This window comes from Meleagris gallopavo, chromosome 3 (assembly GCF_905368555.1).
Source record: "Meleagris gallopavo chromosome 3, MGAL_WU_HG_1.1, whole genome shotgun sequence".
NCBI lineage: Eukaryota > Metazoa > Chordata > Aves > Galliformes > Phasianidae > Meleagris > Meleagris gallopavo.
In genome coordinates, this window is record NC_139406.1 from 5,887,461 (window position 1) to 5,909,157 (window position 21,697).

Here is a 21,697-nt window from a genome sequence, read left to right on the forward strand (position 1 = left end):
CTAATGGTTTTGGGGCTCAAATGACCTGATTTTAATAATGAAGTAATTTATGCAGTAAATGTAATCATCATCTACGAATCTCGCTTAAAAGAACATATCAGTGATTACCTATGCTAAAACCAAATGCCTGTCAATATGGCACACAGCATACGCCATGATGGGGAAATGGGATGTGCTCAGCCCAGTACACCCTTTAGAATGGTTGAGTCCCACACTGATGAGCTACACCAAGGCCTGCAACAACAACTTTCTTAAGAGTTTATGAAACTTAGTGTCAGCCAACTTCCTTGCATGAACACCTTGGAAGGAAAAAGACAATGGCAGGAAATGGGCGGAACTAGGAATGGAGTCTAACCTGGAGCCAGTTCTACTCTGTGAGTAGGAGACCTCAGTGGCACAGACACCTCACACACCTGGGCAGAGGAGACTGTGGGAAGAAAGTTTGTGTTTGGGTGAGAAGATTTAATCTTTACAAGAAAAGGGGCACTTTTATTAAGGATGTGAGCTGCGTGACGTCTTAGAGATGCAACCCCTTGCAACATCTGGGAAGCCGGTATGTAACAGATCCTTCACAAAGATGCTTTCCTAAAACATCTGTATTTAGAGATTTGCTCACCGCAAGACTGTATTTGAATCTGTTCCCCATATAATTTACTTTTCTGTTCCCCAAGATGAGGAACAATTCATGACTTCACTCTGAAAAGAATACAGCCATGGTTTCTTTGCAGTAATGTAAGCTTGTGTTTTGACAACCCGCTGAACATCAATATTCACTTTGGTATAAAAAAAAATAAAAAATATATTCTTAGCTGCCAAAGATAATCTAATAGTTCAAACACCCAGACAGAAGCTGAGAGAGGTCAGACTGGATGTTATCCAAAATGTATAAAGTGGATAGAAGAACTGGATCATTCCCTCCCCATAGAAACTCCAGTGCCTGAAGGCCAGAAGTCCCCTCGTCTTCCAAAGACCGAAGTTGAGCAACTGTATTTTGGTTGTTCCAGCTGCTTCCTCCACAGAACACGGAGACCTCCCTGCATGTTGAGACCAGGGCCTGTGTGAAGCTCACTAAGGAGGTTTTGGTACACAGGCCCTAAAAGCCACTCGGCTGCCTACACATGGCTCCAGAGGGTGATGAGGCTGACCCTCTGTGTTTGAGTGTGGGCTGGGCACAGCAACAAGAAACCTGCTGAAAGTATCCCTGCGGAGGCAGACAGGGTTTATTCTGCAATCTGCAATGTCTCAAGCTCCAGAGGAGCTGGGCTGAGCTCCACTGGTATAACAATAAGAACAAACCTGATCAAAGCCTGTGTGTTTGCTTTAGATGTGGATGCCACGCACTCTGTTGCCATAGAGCTGTGACAGCTTAATGAGCCGTCGCCCATCACAGATCAGAACTACTGTGACTGTGTGCAGGCTCCTGCCCTGCCCCCTCTCTCCAGAGACGCGCCAGAGTCCCACAGACGAGTCCTGTCTGCACTGAGCTGCCTACCAACAAGCCTGGGCATCCCGGCCTGGCCAGGCAGGGCTTCTGAGGTGAGAATTCCCCTCCTTCATTTCCACACACTGCACCTGGAGGATGGTTCTTCTGAAAGGATGGACGTTGTGGCAGCGGGGGCAGGAAGGCAGAAGATAGAAGGACACATTTCAAAGCTCAGACATAGAGGTTTTTTGCAAACTGTAATGACTCAAAGCAGTTAAGTATCTACTATTTCCTTGGAAATCTGACTAGAATTATTTAGCACTGAAAACCAAGCTTGCAAACACCATGAGCCCAAACCACAGAGCCCTGAGTGCTGGTGCATGCTTCCCATCAGACACAGACAGAAACAGCAGACAGCCAGCATCAGCATTTCAAAAACAAACAGGAACATCTCAGCATGCCCTCTGCCCTCTCCTTGTGAGAATCTCAGCCTCCCTGAGCCAGGACCTGGGGCTCTTATGGTCTCCTGACTATGAGAGCAAAGGGAGCAGTGCAGTCACTGCCCTCTGCTCCAAAGGACAAGGGCTGGAGCTGGTGGGCCCAGCCTGCTCTGGCTCTCTTGCATCACATGAACGCCATCTCAGCCCACCTGAAGTGGCTGTTAGTGTTAGGGGATGCATGCCATGTTTACTGTGCTGTGCCCACGCTGGCTGAGTGCTTCCCGCAAAGGAGTGAATAGAGATTCATGTTCATTGTGGGGAAGAGCACAAAGTGGGAAAGGAAGAGCCAGGGACCCAAGGTTCATCCTTTCCTGATGTACTTCAGCAGCGAGGCACAAGTATGAGGTGTGTATGAGGTGTGTGTCTGTGGGTGCCTGGAGGGCTATCTGTGATGTTTCACACTGACACTTAAGACACAGAAAAAGTATTGACACACTAAAAACACAATATGTATTAGTGGCCTAATCTGTCACGTATACTACTCTTAACACTGAAATGCCAGAAATTAGCTTGGTAGAAACCATCCTTGTATTTTACATGACAGAAACATGACAGAAACAGAAACATTTTATGATGATGATTTGAAGTGATCATGTAGTTAATTAGCAGGGTTAAATAAGCAGTCTGTTAGCGCAGTCACCTTTCCTACTTCATGCTAGTCTTACATTGCCTTTTGATTTAACATTAGATTTTAATACTTCTGGGCAAGGATTTGTTTCCCTGTATATTCATTCCACCTCAAGCAAACAGGCACACATTCTGATTAATGTCTGCAGTTTTTAAATGCAATCAGCAGTAATATTTACTGTTTTTTTTGTGTGTGTGTCTGTCCAGAAAAAGACTATTACCAGAATAACACTCAGAACAATAACAGGATGGAGATGTGATTCTTCAAGCTCACATACTTCATTCCAAAACCATGCCAGTTCATGTGGAAGTCAGTGGAAAAGCCTGATCAAATGTGCTCTTCTGATTCTAGCATCTCTTTACTAGATTTATTGATTTATCACAGCTAATGCCCTTTTAATCTCTCTTTTCATTTGCTAGGAATGTAAGTAGAGGTGAATGTGCACATTTGGTCGGAAAAGATGCTGTGATTTCAAAATTAGGAGTGAAAAATACCAACCGCAGATTGGGAGGGGAATAAAATATGGTATTTGATATATTCATGGTTTTTAGAAACAAATAGGAGAAAAAAAATGCTGGCTTCTAGTATCACCAGAGCTCTTCCTTAGTCTCAACATTCTTTATTTTAATTCCTGGATTCTCAGCAGCCCAGTATTCCCACATTATTGTGCACTCCTTCATAACTCTGATCCTTCCTGCCTAGGAATGATTAACCTGCACGGTTACGGGTTTCTGCATCTCTCTTCCTTTTTCTTTTTCCACTCCCTGTTCCTGAATCAAAAGCCTCCTGCCTCCATCGACATTTCTTCATGGCTCTCTAATTCCTCTCCCCATCATGTGGCCTGCCTCTCTGTGTCTTACTCTTCTCTCATCCCCAGCAGAGCCACTCCAGGCCAGGGTGATCTCTCCCTCGGGTTCTCTCATCTGGCTGTCTGTGTCAGTATGGAGTGACAGGGAGCAGGATCACCATCCCAGTGTCTCCGTAAGCAAGCAGCACTCACATAGCTCGCATGCCTGCCTGCAGGCTTCTCTCTGTAACGTGACATGGATAATCGTGACACAAAATAGTCACAGATATCTGCTCTTAAAATTCAGGAATGTGACAGCTAGAGACAGAATTACTATTCTGTGGCTTGAAGATGATATAGAGTATTCAGGTCAGGATAAATCGGGAAGGATATTTGCCCTACTTTCATATTCTGGCTATTAATAACCAAAAGCATGACAGATTGTGGCTCATTCTGTGCGACTGCACAAAGGAAAGATGTGGCCTCCCCCACACCTCCCCATACACATGCACAGACTAACATTTTTGGCTAATGTTTGAAAGCCACTGTCAAACTCAGCCTTTGAGCTGGAAGTCAAGCCTCAAGCACATGGAGGCCCTCTTTCACCAGCATAAAAGGGGGGCCAAGACAGGCTGTAAAAAGATACAGAAGACTTATCTTTGGTCCACTGACCCAGAAATCCCACAGAATACAAGCTGCTGCTCTCCCTCTGCTCTCTTCAAGTCACAGCACAGCTCAGTTGGTTTGCACCCTGTTTGCAAACAAGCCTCCTTCTGTGAAGATCCTATAGGGAGATCAGAGAACACCCATCCTGGAAAGCCCAGTCACATCACTCCCAAATAGCCTCCAGATCCATTGTGCCTATACAGGATTTCAGTAGGATGAAGCAGCATTTCCTGTTCAGTACTGAAACAGTAAGAAAGCTCACACAGTTACAGAAACAAATCAAGTTGCACCTTCCCTGACTTTAAAACAGCAAGTGAATTATGCTCTGTAATGACTCAGCACTCATCTTTTACAAATAAACGAGGCAGAATTTGTATAGTATCTCATTGCAGAATACTAACTTTTATAAGCCATCATTAAGATTTTGGAAGATTAAACACTCAGAAGCTTGAAACTCTTCCACTTTTTAAAACAGTTGCTCAAATGCCAGCTTTTGTTTTCACTTGCAAAGGAAAAAATACAGATATTTTTCAGTTCACCGAGATGGAAGAGCTACCCTGACAGCTGAGACAGCTTCCCTGAATAGGATCCCTCTGCTCCTGGGAGTTGGAAAGATATTCTCTGCCATCCCTTTTGGGTCACTTATGCAATCTGCTGTAGCAACTGGTGCCAATTCAGCTTAGCTACAGACCAGACTCTGGACTGCTTAAATGCCATTCCCTGAATCTATCTAGGGATACAGCCCTTATACTGCCATCAACCACCACTCTTACAGCCTATAACTGTAAAGCATTACTGCTAGTCCCACCAGTTACCATTTAATTCTAGAAGTATAGTTCTCATGTGGCAATTGCACTGCATAGTACTTATGCAGGTAGGTAAACTCTCTTTTGTCTGAGGAGACAGAGAGAAAAAGGCACAGGTAAAACAAAAGAGCAGAAAAAGTCCAATGATTTTGAATGAAGCTAATCTATGGGCAGAGAAAGCAATAGAGAGGGAGATTGGTCTCCTTATTGCCTGACTCTATCAGTCAAAATCTGGAGAAAATCCCTTCCAACAGTGACCCTCTGAACATCTATGGTAGAGCCTGACACTCCTAGTGTAAGTTTCAGATTAAGGCTGCGTGCACTAAGAATGATGGCTGGATTGAAAACTGAAACAGGGAGTAAAATATTCTAGAAGAAGAAGAGAAAAAAAAAAAAAAAAAAAGGGATTGTGTCACTCTAGATGTGAAAATCAAACTTGGAAAAAAAGTCACTCTTGAACTGGACTGAGCCTCTGTTCCCTGTAGAGGCTTGTCATTGTACTGGATCCCACATTGCAATTAGCAAGTGAAGCATCAAATGATGAACATCTGATTTTGTTTGCAAGTGTGTATATGGGTAAGACGATGTCTTACGAATGCAAAATACAAAAACTTAACAAATTATGTATTTATATTTTTCTGGCAGATTTTCTGGTGTTTTTGATATACTATCTGAACATTCCTCACCATGGTATCATCAACTTTTCACTATTTAAATATTTAAGCCTCTGATTACCATATTTCTGCATTACACAGCTATGAAATTTGGTGCTGTCATATAAAATATACAAGTACAAAGCTGACGTTGTTTGCAAGGGCCTTTTGCTCAAAAAAAGTTATGGTTTTGTTAAGAACAAATTTATTGAAAATATGTTTCTATATAAATATTACTGTATAATTGCATTATTGTCTGTAATACACAACATGTAATAATATTCAGGGAGGCACACTGAGCATTTTTCCTGACATTACCATTATTATTTTCCTGTGCTTGTATTTCAGAGAAGAACTATTCCAATTTAAATCTGACTTCTTAGGGAAATTCTCTTGCAAAATTCTGTCAGCAAGAGCTGGTTCCAGACAAACAGGTGGTAGTCACATCAAAGTCGACTTCCCAAACTTTAAATTCATCCTCATCCACAGGCACCACTCCCTGATCCAGCAAAAGAAGTAACAGCCTTCCACTCTTCCTCTGCTCCCAGGAGTATTTGAGATTCATTTGATTTTGTTTGTTTCATTGACAAACAGAAGAAAGGACTAAAACAGGGGTTGGACACTCATAACAATCTGCTCTTTTGTTGTTACGAAAGGGTGGTATTTACCTGGCTAAAATAATTTTATTTACTTATTTGGCAAAAGGTAGGAAGAATTTGGAGATAGAACACAAAGGTAAATCTAGTGTTGCATAGGTAACCAGTAAAGGCTCACAGAAGATAATTCTGAGAAATCAGAAGTTAGTTTAAGTCTTGGACAAAACCTGGGCCTTCTAACTCATGAACATTGTCACCTAATTCCTGGGAGGATTTCATCAGTGTAATGAAGGACAGCAATAATCCCACTTAAAATGCCTTCTAACAAAAGGCTTCTTTCACCAAGGAATTGATACTCAGCTTCAGAGAAAATTTTTTTCTTATAAAATCAACACGTTTAGAACATTATTCTTTAACCATCACTTACGTCCTGAGAGTTCATGAAATATTCTGACAGTGAGTCACCAGACCCAGATAAAGTTTTTCTTTAACTGCCTTTGCTCTAAAACTGTAAGGAGTAAAAATATTTTTCTTAAATGAACGATGACGATCACACAGCGTAATACCAAATCAGAGTGCCAAAATAGCAAAAGCATCAGCTGTCATTGTGTAGTGGGGTTCCCAAGAAGTTACAATTGCATTTACAAGGACATTTAAAAGCGTGGGGTATCTTCTGTATGGAAATAAATCTTAGTGTCTCTGGGCAGGTTGTGGGATATATATATATTTTTTTACATAGATAGATATATATATTTTTTTACCACATCAATCACTAGAAGTTAAATCATCAGTCTCTAGTAACTCGGTCTCTAGGGAATATGAAGCAGAAGGAGTGGTATATTTTTGGAGGATAGAGGAATACAGAAAAGAATTTTGAAGTTCAGAGATGGACAGGATGCAACAAATAAGCTCATTAAATACTTCTCTACAGTTATTTTCCATCCTTTCGCCACCCTGAAGATGGATGCAGGAGGTTAGAATAACAAAACCATGCTATATATCAAACATCAGAGATGAAAAGACTTTCACCCACATCTTTTCCCTCCTCATCTGCCCCAAATGAGGTGCAACAGGCTGGAAAAAAATAAATAAATATCCAAACCATCAGGCAAACAACCTCAGCTTTCAAGACTGCTGTGGGCAAGAAAAATAATATTATTTCAAGTATGCAGACAGACCTTCCCAAACAGACATCCAGCATTGGGAAAGAGACCATACCTTGTACCATGAAGCCATTTCTTAAGTAGCTGATTAAAAGATGTCTGTATATCAGCTGGCCTACCATCTTAGGAGGCAAACTGAGAAATCTGAATGGGAAGTCAGAAAAACAGAAATTGTTCTTGGACCATCACTGCCTTGCAAGTAAGCACACTTGGCCTTTGAACAGTCTAAGCTTTTTATCCCAGCTGCACTTTAATTCAAAGGTTTAATAGTGCTTTGGAGATGTAGCTATGGGCCACCCACCCTACAAAATGTAATCACTCTGTAACGAGCATAGCTGACTGCCAGTTCTGGGGCAGAAGGTGACAGATGGGAACAACATCCTGTGTATCGATAAGAGAACAATAACAATAGCATCTTTCCTTGAAACTGCTTTTTTAGTGAGATTAAGACTCAGAAGCATGTAACTCCACAAGCTGGAAAACTGTTGGGACTTCTACATTAACATGGACACTATGTGGTGTGTCACATGCTAAGGATGAAAAGCCTCCTGTATAAAATGAGCTGCATCTTCAAAATTAGGGTTTGTATGTTCACCCACACAGGAGTGAAATCATCAAACTAAGGTCAGTGTTGTCATTTGAGACTGCTCCAGACCACAGAGCACAGACATGACTGTCTAAAAGTTTAGCAGTGCCTGGAAGTATTCGGTGCCCAAGATGGTATTTGGATTTCTAGAGGTAAGCTGTAACCACAGATGTGAAAATAATCTAGGGTCAAATATACAGTGAAATGAATATTCTGGAAAGGGAAGGGAAGAGGGAAAACAAAAATGTTACAAGCTTATTGAAGACCAGCTAGAGAGGACACCAAAGAAAACACACAAGTTATCTCAGAGACCCTCCAACAGTTTAAGCTTTAAAGTTGAGTATCTTAGAAAGGTCTGCCTTTCTCTGGTACTCTGAGCTACAATTTCTAACAACAGAAATAAAATGGAATCCCAGGTTTGTATTTTTGAGCTGTGATACCCTGAAGCTTGGCTCAGGATATTTAAAGGAGCAGGTGGAGTTAGCAACCAAATTTTCACGGTTTGGGGGTTTTTTAACCTGGGGCATGAAAGCTGGCTGATGCTCTTGGTGTTTGTGTGACAGATTGCACCATCTTATTTGCCATGAAATCAACTAGTGAGCTGCAGTGCAATTCGCAGCATCTATCCCTCAGACATCCAAGATGGGAACAGGGAAGACTGCTGAACAATGGCAAGAGGTGTGCTGACAGCACTACCAAAGGAGGTGTGGGTACCATCTGCCTCTTCTTGTGTTAACTTCATCCTAGTTACTATCAGTCCATCGGGATTGTAAAACTTTATTACATCCACCCACAACGCCAAGGAATTAAAAAAAAAAAAAAAAAAGTAGGGGAAAAATTATCTCTAATTCAAACACTGAAGATGGAACAAGAACAAGCCTGGTGCAAACATTTCAGTCTAATAAACAGGGGAAATCAACAGATACAAAAAAAAAATTATATTAAAGAGTTTAATTTAGGAGATTTAAACAACTTGCATAGTAGTTTTCAGAAAAGTATTTTTGTGTGATGTCAGCAAAAACAGCTGAAAATTCACGCTGTTCACTGTGAAAAGAAAACATTAGTTCTTTTTCCACCATCTTTCCTTCAATTTAATCTTGTCCCAGTATGTTTTAACTTAAGCTACTCTGGGCTGTAAACAGCACAGAAATTTGCATTTCCCTTTAGCAGCCAGATAAGTGCTTTTTGATCTAGAGTTGTGTTAAGCTCATTACTTCTTTTAATTTCTTCTTAGTAATAAAGATTTTTTAATTGTTTGAATTCAAACAATTGATATAGCTGTTCTGAGGGTCAGGGAATGCAAATGAGGACTAAGAAATTCTTTTAATGTAAGACCAGAACTCTGTGCCATGGCAACAGCACTTTTTCATTACAGATTCCTCACGGTTGCTCTCTCCATATTGACAAGATCATTTCATAGGGTGAGGAGGTAAGGGAAAAGAGAGATCTTGTTGAAGAAAAGAATTGTTATGACGAGCAATTAACAACATATACCCCAGCATGTCACAGTAATTCTTCTCCTTTCATTCCATGAAATAGGCTGATCATAAAAATGCTTCCCATCTGAGTGCCTCACAGTTAATGCAGTTTGCATCAGGCTGTATTTTCCCTTAGGCTGAAAAATACTGACATCAACAGGAACATCAGATGCGTTGAACCTGCCATCACCAGCCTGAAGAACTCCTGTCCTCACTATTTTTCCTACATTCCAATGAACTGCCTGCCTGCACAGATGGGGCTAACTCAGTTCCACCAAGGAATCTGCTGTCACAGAGATTCATATGTTGTTATTTCCCCTGGATATTTGCATTTTTCACATGCTGCTTTTTTGATGTTACCTCTTCCCTTTAATATCCTTGCCAAACCGTTACAGGAAAGATAGCCTTGAAGCCTGTGTAAACACCACTTCACAGGCACTTCAGGTAAAAGATTTATAAATAGTCATAATACCGTAAAGGCTTGTTCACATGACTATGTTATCTGCATATGCAAATTAGCCTCTAATCATAACAAAGGTGATGTTGACAGAGCTGTGACAAAACGTGTCTTGGTACATACATGATACTCATTTTTTGTTGATGTTCTTAAAGGGACTTTTTCATATTTTCATTTCTGTTAGGATCTGTTGTGTTTTCCCCAATGAATATCACTGCATGGTTTTCTTCCAGTACTTGAGGGGAGCTTACAAACTTAAGGGAATCCAACTTTTTACATGGTCTGATGATATTTCAGAGAAGCGGGAATGGATTTAAACTAAAACAGTGGAGATTCAGGTTAGATGTTAGGGGGAAATTCTTTACTTACAGGGTGGTGAGGTGCTGCAGAGTTTGCCCACAGAAGCTGTAGTCGCCACATCCCTGAAGGTGCTGGGATCCTGGACAGCCCGATCTGCTGGGTGGCAACCATGCCCATAGCAGGAGGTTGGAATTACAAGACCTTTAAGATCCCTTCCAACCCAAGCCATAATATGACTCTATGATACTATGATTAATGGAAAACTGAAAGAGTCTTTCTACCCTCTCCTTTTGTAAAATTCCACTAATGGCTGTAAAGAACTGTCAGTTTAGCCAGAACTTTAGAACCATCCTTTGGCTAGAGAATGAAGGTGTTTCTTTGTTAATCACATATACCTGAGTAAGAAACTGAGTGCTAAATCACCACTGAGTACTTTAAAGGAGTTACTTGTGTCCAAACTGAATATTAGGTAGCAAAACTCTGGCTTTTTATTGGTGGCCCATGGTCTGGAGTTGTGCATTGAACCTGGGTACATCTATGTCTAGTATTGCCAGGAGATTTTAACCGGAGCAAAAAATTTACACAGACTCTTCTGCATTTCTGCCTAAGCATTTGTGTGTGCTGAAGTCCTCTGGCTACACTACAGCTCTAGAAGGCTTCCTGCAAGGAAACAGAAATGACACATGGTGCTCTCCATTTCCAGCCTCTTGGGTATCTTTCCTCTTTGAAATAATGGCTTCTTCATGGTAGTTTAAACAGATGAATGACTTTGACAAAAGTCAGAGTGTTGAAAGAAAATCATGTTGCTTTCTCTTAAAACATTTAAATGGCACAAACCTGGAGACATAGAAAGCAATCATGAAAAGAAGAGCATAACCTTTTTTTTTTTTTTTTTTTTTTTTTGGTCTAGAAAATCTATTTCAAAATTAAAGTTTAGAATGACTTCATATTTTGTTAGACCTACTATCTGAACATACTCAAAGAAAACAGGCTACTTTTCTGCTGCTGTTGAGAACATGGTAAAAGGAATCACAAATATGACAACAAACAAAGACAAGCTACATTTGGTGTATCAGGATTTCTAGAATGTAATGGTGTTTAAGAGAAAGCAGAAAATTAGGGTGAAACGAGCAGTTTGCTTTTTTGTTCTCTGTGTTTCAATTCTAATATGAACCTCAATGATGGGATACTACTAAGGTCCTTAAGCATCCAGTGCAGAAACAATGTTTTTGAAGGCCATAAGTGAAAGCTAAACTAAGTTATCCTTCTCTATTGAAGACTATCACAGAAAAAAAAGGCTCCATCTTCAAAGGAAATTTATCAAGGATTTGATTCTGGTAGCCATGTCTCCAGAAGTGCACGTAATAAAATGGTACCTCTTCATGATGGAAAGACATCTGTGAGCAAAGGGCTTTTCAGTGTAAGCATGTGCTGGCCTGAGGTCACAACATATACACACACAAAGAGCCAGAGAGAGATACTGTCTACTATTTTCAAATATTTAGACAGAATTAAATTTGGTTGTAATGTTAGGTTCATCATCTTGGTACTACCCCTATCCTGGCCTAATCCACCTTTGGTGACCCTGCTTGCATAACCTGATCATGGATCACAGTATCTAGCGCTTCTTATGGGCTCCTTTGTCTAATAATCTGCTTCTTTTTTTTTTTCTTTTTCTTTTCTCTTGGTTGATTGGTTTATTTTGTTGCTATTGCTAAGACTCCCACCAGTCTGACCTTTTCAGAAGATCAGTAAAAATACCAGTTAATGCTTGCAGAGTGATCTTGCCTGCATGTTCACCACTTTCATGATAAGGTCTCTCTTTTGTTTCTTGTGTGTGCCAGTGTCTTCAGCTGCATACCAGTCCTGTGTAGGCCAGAGCATGGCATCAGAGGAAATCACAGAATTCCAGGCAATTAGTGGTTAGCAGAATCCCACCTTCTGTTCTAATTTTGGGGAGAAGGAAGGAAGGAATGAACAATATGCTGCTATGATTTTCCTACAGATTCCTACAAATTATGCATAGCAAGGAAAGAATATAAATTCTTGAAATGTTTTTCTCTCTTCTCTGCACTTTCCAAACACAGTTCTACTTTTTCTAACCTAGTGCTCAACTAAAAGCAGTTTACTAACATTGGAGGATTTACTGAGGTGTTCAGAAAGCATACACCTGCCAGAAAATGAATTCCCCTCTCTGTTTTGAAGCCTGTAGGTCAATTATTTTATCTGAAAGTTGAAACTGACTTCAGGTAGAAGCGGAGAAGGGCACAATTTGAGATGAAGTAGTGGCTTTGCCACATTTTGTAGGTCAATCATCCAGTACCTTAGCCCAATACCTAAATGAAACAATGAGTCTCGTGTTTACTTGAGGTTATATTTCTTCTATTACAGAACCATCTACAAAGTTTCTGGAACCAGAAGGCTTGTTGGCTATCTAATCTAATAGTACAATATATGTAAATGAACTGTTTAGCACATAAACTATATTCAGGCAGATTCACTGACTTATTAGACTCTTACTAAAATAAAACATAGCTGATATTCACACAACAAAAATGGGAAAAGATCTCAGCCTATAGCAGAGAACATTTCTAAAATCTGTTCTCTAAAAGTGTTTTACCTATCCAAAATATGGGGCTTTGGACTGTTGACACTGAAGGCTGTATTTAATGCTTTAGAATAGGAATGGAAAAGCACAAGCATGCTCTCCTCTGTGAATTTATTCATCATGGAGAAAAGCCACTGAAAATGGGGTGTGTTTTTCCCCAGACTATTTTTCATTCAAAACAACAGCCCTGTCTGCACTGGAAAATTCCACAATATCTGCAGACCTACAGGGGGACAACTGGGCATGTCACAGGAGACTGCAAGAAGGCACCTAGAGAAACAGGTAGCTGTTTGAAGCAGATTGAAAAAGTGCAACTATATTCACAGTAGGTATCAGTCAGAAATTCAGAAGATCCTTCAGAAAAACAAACAAACAAAAAAACAAAAAAACACCAGAAAAGATAGATTGCAGTTTTCTGGTATTTCAAAAATCATGGATATCGCAAAAACAAAAATAAAACAAAAAACAAACAAAACAAAAATTAAAAAAAAAACAATAGTAGTAATTAAACAATCAAACAACAACAAAACCATGCACATTTTTCCATCTATCCTCTAGATCTTTTCAGACTTTCTAATACAAGGACAAGTTTTAGAATGGAAAATTTATTTTCAAACAATCAATAATTTCAGTGAAATTTGATTGTTCTCAGCTCCTCGCTGTAATCACTGCCTGTGCTGAGCTCTCTCTCTGTGATACATACACACAAACACATACATACACAAAGTTAATAACAAAGGCCTCTGTGCTGTCCGTCAGGTACTCATAAAATCTTGCGAGCTAGTAGCTGTATTGATGTGAAGTCATAAGTGACCAAAGAAAAGGTTTTATATAAAGTATATATGCATTCATTACTCTGATGCTTTCTTTTCATAAAACACATTTAGTGTAATATATATGCATAAACATAAACTGTTCATGCAAATAACATACTCATGACAGTTGTTCAGAAAGCTCATTAAACATTGCAAGGCATGCATAACTGTATCTAAATCTTTGGTTTGTTCTTACAATCCAGATATTGGCACAGCTGGAAAAAAAAAAAAAAATCTCTGTGAAAGCTAGAGGAGCATTCAGGGAACTAGATGGAAAGCTAACCAGAGCTTTCACTTTGTTTCTAGAATAGCCATGTTATAAAAATTACATTCTGACGAAAAGAGCCTTTCCAGATGTAGCTAGATAATACTGAACTCTGTTTCCACTAAGAGCTTTAGGAATAGTATTAGCTCACATGGAAATAATTTTTTAACAAGCTGGGAGTGGTTCCTAACAGTTCCTGAAGCTGTTCCCCCATGCCTATGTCCCCTCCTCTCTGGCTCATTTTAGGAGCTACACCCAATGTGCAAAATGACCTGTGCACCTAAAGAGGCACAAATGATTTTATTCATGGAAAGAAAGGAATATCAAAACTGACTGGCTAAAAACATTGCGAGAGCCAAAGTAGACTTTTGTACAGTGTTTACCTGATAAAAGCCAGCACAATTAATCTATCTTAATCGTGTTGTGATGAAGTACAACCAAATTATCTTTACACGTTCCCGGTATATTATGACAAATAGAATTTCCCACATGATGATGTAGGAAGCTGAGAAGCTTGTTAAAAATATTTCCTGAAGACTGTAAATTTGAAAGGTCCAGATCATGTAGTATGAGTTTGGAAAAATAGATTACTATGTAAAAGTTAGTGATTATGAAAGAAGGGTTAGTTGTATTTAGACGTAGTCCAAAGATTCAGTGTTTTAGTCCATGGTTGAACCACCAGGATCACTTTTCAACTAACTGTCATTCACCTTGTCTTAGCAGAAACTTCGACTTGTTCATTAATTTTTTCTAATCTTCAACAGGTATATTTCTGTCATGTTAGAGTCCAAAATACCAAAGCAGTCAGTAAAATTTATTCTGGGAACAGTGTACCAAGAATGAAATACAAGAAAACCTAGGAAAAGAGAGATGGAGAGCATCAAATTCAAGTTTGGAGGACAGCAGGTGAATGACAATCCCAATGTTGCAAGGACAAAAAAAGAAAGATAAGCTAAGACGACAATCAATCAGGGACTTTATTTTTCTTCATAACAGTAAGGATACAGAATTGTTTTCCAAGTAAAAGACTATTCAAGTAAGTAACACTGGTTGTTCAGAAGAACAAAGCAAAGAAAAAATATAGGACAGAAAGAAAAAGGGACCACATTCTCTCTTCAGTTCACGAACTTCTTAATCACTGCAAGGTATGGGTTTTTGGCCTACCAATCAGACAATGACTCATTTTACTCATCTGTAAGCTCTTAACTTCTACCGCTGCAGTGCCAACCTTCTTTGCCATGAACTTCAGAGGGCACAAGTGTCTTGGCTAGCTGCTCCTGGCTCCTATCTTGGCAAAAGAAGATATCTTAATAACTCTGGCAGTCTTGGGCTAACAAAATGTTTTATAGCGGATGCACTAATGAACATAGACAACCCTGCAAGAACTGACAGTCACAAGCAGGACTGGGACTGCCAAAAGAAGTTTTAATTGCACTCATTATATGAGGCCATATAACTGGGGCAACATCTTCCAACTACCTTAACTTCCTTCTACTCTCCACCATTGTAATGGAGTCAGAGGTTCCGCAATGATATTTTGTACCAGTCTTGTATGAACAACATCATATCCATGATCTACCACAACATCTATACGCTAAACAGCTCATCAGCAAACATAAAGCATGAAGCAGACAGAGCCTACGCAGAATCTGGTCTTGTCTTGTTTTATCTCTAAGAGCTGTACATGCCATGAAGCAGCAACCAATTCATCTGCAGCACTAACTGATGTGTATTTCTCCAGCTTAGATTCACTTGAACACATTTATATATGCAAATAAAATTGTCACAAGTGAATGAAGTAATTCCTCCTACAGGCTGGAAAGGAAGAAAATAGGTTAGTTGTTACAACGGTTGTTAAATATTTAGGAGTAAGACCCCCACTTGCAGGATGAATGAATGGATAGAGACATTCAATCTAGTTATGTTATTAATAATTTACACTGTCTTTCAAACTGAATAATATATGCCCAGTGCGTAGCCTGTACTCAGAATTTGAAATATCAAAATGGTTCATTGATTAACTTATTTTTCTGCTGGATATTGCACCTGCACTGCATTTCAAAACAAGACTTCATTACATTTATATCTTTGTTGATTACCTTCCACCAGGAAACTGACCCCAGAAATTCCATCACTGTGTACAATTCATAGTGTTAACACTTATTTTAAGTCTCAATCCTCAGAACGCAAATACAGAAGTTGATGTGGTGATTTAATTGAATTTCACATGCCAGTTTGGACTCACATTCATTTAAATCCAACTTAGATGTGGCTGACAGTTTGAATATCACTATGCTGTAAGCCAAGAATAAAAACCAGTCAACCACAGCACAGCTAACTATATGGATTTCCCATTTTGCTAATGCAATTCCCTCCAGTTGACATGTCTTGCAGGCAGTATCCTTGGAAGCAAACAACTGCAGGAAGAAAACAGCAGATTCAAAGACAGTTTGACTTTAAAACAGTAGAAACAGTTTATTTGCAAGTCTCTCTCTGAAACAGCTATATATTTTTCAGCTACTTATTGATCCAGCAGTCTGGGCACCTCCACAGCTGAAATAACAGGCTGTAGCAACATCAGACAACACTGCTTTTGCCATCCACCTTCCCCAGAGGAGAGAAGATCCCTTGATCCTTTCAGGAACAAGTGTGATCCACTTGTACTTTTGGTACTTTGGTCAAGTGGCCACCAATGTTTGTCCTTGGGAGAATCCTCCCTCTCCTACAACTGACCCTCTGAAGTAGAGGGATGCTTCTGAAGCACTCTTGCACATGGAACCACATGCCAAACTGTGAGGTTTGGTCAGTCCTCAGCTTGGGGCAGCACTGTGTGCCCACTTCTATGGCCTAGCAAGGTTACAGCCCCCCAGCTGCTAACCTGGCTAGGCCACTAACACATTGACAGCACACTTGTGTCACTGCTGCTGGCTGCACAGAGAAGGGCCCTGGGGAAAGAAATGGCCACACTAGATCTGGCACCAGAGCAGCAGCCGTAGTCTGGGGAGAGAAAAGCTATCAGGAACAAAATACTTGTTATATCTGCACTCGTGACTGATTTTTCTGTGAGAGTCTAAAAGCATACTTTGCTCCAAAAACAAATGCAAAGCATTTGCAAACCCTGGTGCCCTGGAACAGTACAAGCTGATGATAATGCATGCAGTGGTTGTTACGTGCACTGCAGTACTCCATTACCCAGGAAAGTCTCCCTGATTTGCTTCTCCTTATCAGGATGGTGTAACATAACCTAAACACAGCCTGTTGAAGAAAATAATAAATATTCTTGCCATACATCAGGGAATTAACTGCCCCTCTACATCTAGCTGTATGGGAATCACCTCCCTTGTCAATCTCTCCTCTTTCTCCTGTATGCTCGACCTTTATGTTCAAAAATTTACTTTTTATTATTTACTTTAGTGTATGAAACAGCTGCTTCTTAGTAAGGCAAACTTGGCAAGTTTAAGGCATTAAAGCCTGACTGAGTTTTCCAAGGTATGATTTATAGTTCCCTTTTATTTGTACATTATGTAGAGAAGCCAAGAATGAATAATCCTTTTGGGTATCAGGAATCCAAAAGTCTGGTATCTTAGCAATAGCCAGTGTAAGGCAACTGGCCTAAACATACTGTTGTTAGATTTTGGCAATGCTTTGCCTTTCTGAAGGTTGATTCCAACCTGGAGAGATCATAGCATATTCTTGCTTCATATACTTGGCCCTTATAATACTGCAGAATAGACAATCCTTGAAGATTAGAGCATGATACCAATGTAAACAGAAGCCATAATTATTTTTAAAATTAAATCTAAAAATAGCAACTCCCACCTACACTTGATTTTAGAAGTGGGGGAAACTCTCATTTGGAGTAGTTTTTTATAGTCATAGCTAAGTGTGACTATAAATCTCAGCAGTATAGCTAAGATTTCTTTAGCTGGTTAGATTTCATTAGAAAGCAAGACTAAAACAAAACAAAACAAAATAACAACACTGGTTGGACTTTATAAAAGCAGTACCTTTACAAGTGTTCATTCTTGTTGCCATACAGCTCGCTAGCTACTAGCCAACCTTGCTGCCACTCATTTTGCTTTTTGTTTATAAATATGTCCTTGCTTAGCTCTTTTTTTGTGCTGGCCAGAAGCAACAAAAATGACAGATGACTTTGGCCAAAGAGACCAAATACATATTATATTCTATTTCATATTCACTCATTCATTTCAGAAAAAGGCTTATTTTAAACCAAATTAAGCAAAACAAGTCAGCACTACAAAAATATTTATCAAAGAACCAGCACCTAAAGTTGGAAGAAGTGCTAGTGACTGGATTTGTTATCTGGTTATAAATTTATTTTAAAAAGCAATGTAATTAACTCACAAGGGCTGATTGAGTCAGCCTCACCAGTGCCAGAGGCTCAGTGTTGCTGCTCTTGCATGACCTGCCTTGTACACAATACAGAGAGAAGTGCAGTTCACAGTGGAAACAAATACATTAGGAGATGCATTGGGCTGAACCCAATTCTGCAAATACCTGAGCATGTACAGCAAAGAGAATGTTTCTTCATTTGTGGCATCAAGGGCATCCACTGATCTGTTGAATGTGCCGTGATGCGTGGCACGTTACTCAAGGGAATCTCCTTTAATCTGTCTGAAAATCTGGATGGAACATAAGAACAAAGTTATTCTCTGCAGACCTGCAGTCACTTCAGCAGCAAATCATTTTTTATAACTCAGGCTGCTGGGACTAACTTTAAAGCCTCATTTTGTTGGAAGTTTGAAAGGTACACCTTGTATACAGTTCTCATCTTTTCGCTCAGATCTATGCAGAGTTTTTGAAAAAGTGACACCGTTTTCAGCTGGGATGGAAAGAAGTTTTATTCTGCTGGAAAAAAAGAAAATACCTTCATGTTGATCTTTTGTAAGGAACATTTTCAAACGTAAGCCTTTATTGCCAACAATGAGTGGGATGACACCTGGAAGTCAGACCTTTTGATGTCAATTCAGAGCAATGAAAGAGAAGCAAAAAAGTTGCCAGAGACACTGGGAGGAGATTAATGGGAAGAAAACTATTAGTTATGTGCAGTTCTGTGGATGTCTGCAAAAATACCGTGATCATGGTTGAAAACAAATATTACTCACCTTTTAGACAGTGAGGCACTTGTTTTGTCTCTACAGCAATAAGTCAAAGATCTGGAAGGACAAAGCTGCACCAACCGGGGCAGATCCACAAACCTGAGGTGTAGACACTAACCCCTGAATTGTTTTTCTGATTTCCAAATTATGCATTCTGTGCTTGACAATATTGAATGAGCAAGAACACCCTTTAAAATCAAGCATCTTGTAAGGCAGCAAATCTTTTTATCTTTTTAAAAATCACTTTCTCTGCAATGAAATTCTTATTCAATAAAATGTATTTCCCTTAGGAACTCAGACTTCGTGGATGAGATAAAAGCAGTGGGATGAGGAGAAAATATAAAATCTAGTCACTAGGGGAATTTGCTTCTCGGTCTAGATTTTCACTGTTCGTGAATAGGGTTTTACACCTTTCTCTGCCAAATACTTAGCAGGGAAGCTGGCACAACTACAGTAGACACAGTCTCTCCATCTGAACCTGCAAGAAGCACCTGGTGACAAAGTGTATGAAAAAATTCAGTGTGCCAGACATCTGTGGCAAATGAAAGACTACCTCCGTTGCTTTTTGCTAATAAGGGGGAAGATGGATTAAATATGGGAAAAAAAAAAAAAAGAAAAAAAAAAGAAGAAGGAAAAGAAGACAAATAGTTAATTAAAAAAGATAACTAGTAAAGATCGGGATCTGGAAATAACAGTTTGTATCAATCTACTTAACTGGTGAATAACAAGCTCCAGAGGGAGGAATTAAAGTAGTTGCAATAGCCTTCAAGCCTTAGAGGAGAATTAAAAAGCATAATGTCTCATGTCGGGAAGAATGAATCTTTCATTTGGTTTAGACAAAATAAAATTTACAGTTTTGTTTGGCAGCAGTAAGTATTTTTTTAAGGACTAAAATGGACAGTTAGGTTTCACATTTGCAGTTTTCATAAAAGCAAACTTCATGTTTCAGCTGATGGGAATACTGTGAGAAATAATGCTGCCCTTCGTCCTACAGGTATATGAACACACATCTGCAAAATCAGCAGCTTCCTATTTTTCCCAGACTTCTCAAACCACAGCCATTGAAGTTGCTCCACAAAACCACATAATTAAGAAACTTAGGAAAACAAACAACAAAAAAAAACCACCCAAACCCCTCAAAACAAACAAACAAAAAAGACCTAAATAACCCCAAAGAAATCCACAGTCACAAAATGCAACCTTTCCCACTTTATATGGTGTCCCAAGAGTACAGAATCTCACAAACTCTCTTGGTCTAAAAACAAATAAATAATATATCTAGATCTCCTCAGTCTGTGGCAGGAGTCAAAAGAGCTAGCAAACAAATTTTACTTCATTTAAGGCCTTTTGTAACTAAACAGTGTGAAGTGGGCACGGTGCAAATGAGAAGGCCAGTCAAATCAGATGCAATTTGCTACTCTTGTGCCAAATCACTGCACAATTCATCAATCTGTAATGCACAAAGAACGATGGACATGATTCTATTCTGTGTGTGATGTACCTTTAATAGTACTTCCCAGTCATGAGAAACATCAGTCACTGGTTAGATATAATTACAAATAAGTAGGAAAATAAAAGACTAGAACACAAGAACAACTGAAATTTGGCAAGAAAGAACTCCTATGTTTCAAATAAAAAGGCACACTTTTTCTTAATCAGTACAGCCTAGCAGGATGTCCTCTTCCATTTAAGACCAGGTGGGAGGGAGGATGAATGCACGGCTCTTTCGCACAAGCTTTTCCAGATGCCCCTGATCATCCCCCCAGACATGAGGAATGCATCAATCTGATGAGAAGGAGGATGAAGTTCAGGAGGTTCTGTAAAACCTTACTGAGCTCTGCCATAAATCTGCACTTAAGTTTTCCATCTTTGAAAAAAAGATCTTGATCCTCACTTTTTAGTAAGTACCTGGATATAAAATAATGAACGAGATGCTATTAATGAACATACACTGTTTATAACATTTTCCTGCAGTAAATAAATAAAAAAAAAAAATGCAGCTTGCAAATGGATCAAATATATTTTGCTATAAGAGCAATCATATTTTTTCCTTCAGAGACTTGAGAGTATTCCAGCTACAGAAATCAATAGCTTCAGAGGTCAGTAATACAGAGGTACTGAGATTGAATCCTGAAACAAGCAGTCAGCTAATACTGGAAAAATGCCAAAGCTCCACTGACATTACTGGTGATACCCTGACCTAACACAGCAAACAGAGGAGGAGATGTTGGTTAAGCTTTCAGTAAAAACATTTGCAGTACTGGAAGAATGGATATTATTAGCACTTTCAGTCAAAATGTCTTCCGTCAGGACAAAACAACTTCTGCAAATAGAAAGAAAGCATGTTGCTTTTCCTAGCTGATACAATCTCTAGAGAAAATAAGAAACAAGTATTGAGTATTAAAGAATTTTTAGCTACAAAGCATACTGAAAATCATCTGGGTCAGCGAGCAGTCAAACAAACCCTTTGCGAAGAGTGCTTTTATTCAGGAAAATTCAAAATCCAAGCATTACAGCGAGATGGGCAGCTGAAAAGAGGCAACAGAGACAGAAGAAATGAAAAGAAAAAACAGTTGGATGGGAGATGGAATGCTTCCTTTATTGTGGAACTCCTTGACTAAGAAGATAGACAGGTGTGTCAGACTGTGGCTGTGTCTGTTCTTACGGTGCTTTGCAGAAGGGACACTGCTATCTCATCATTTAGGACCAACTGTCCTAGTAGAACAATCTCTCATCGACCTTATTCCTGAGGCCAAGAATCATGTCAAAATAACTATTTCTGTAGGATGGTAGTACCAAGCTGCTTAATATTAGGCATGCCCCTTAATTCCACTGAGAATATGGAG

General features: G+C 39.4%; 1 long non-coding RNA gene across 6 annotated transcripts in view; it reads right to left on the reverse strand.

The window, feature by feature from the left end:
* LOC109366563 (uncharacterized) overlaps positions 1–21,697 on the reverse strand; it is an 85,424-nt gene that overhangs the window by 11,150 nt on the left and 52,577 nt on the right. For 4 of the 6 annotated variants that reach the window (XR_014882253.1, XR_014882254.1, XR_014882251.1 and 1 more), the window contains exon 3: positions 18,250–18,374. The exons of the other annotated variants lie outside the window; for them this stretch is intronic. This is a non-coding gene — a long non-coding RNA (uncharacterized LOC109366563). The remainder of the gene's footprint in view (positions 1–18,249; positions 18,375–21,697) is intronic. 6 annotated transcript variants of the gene reach the window in all.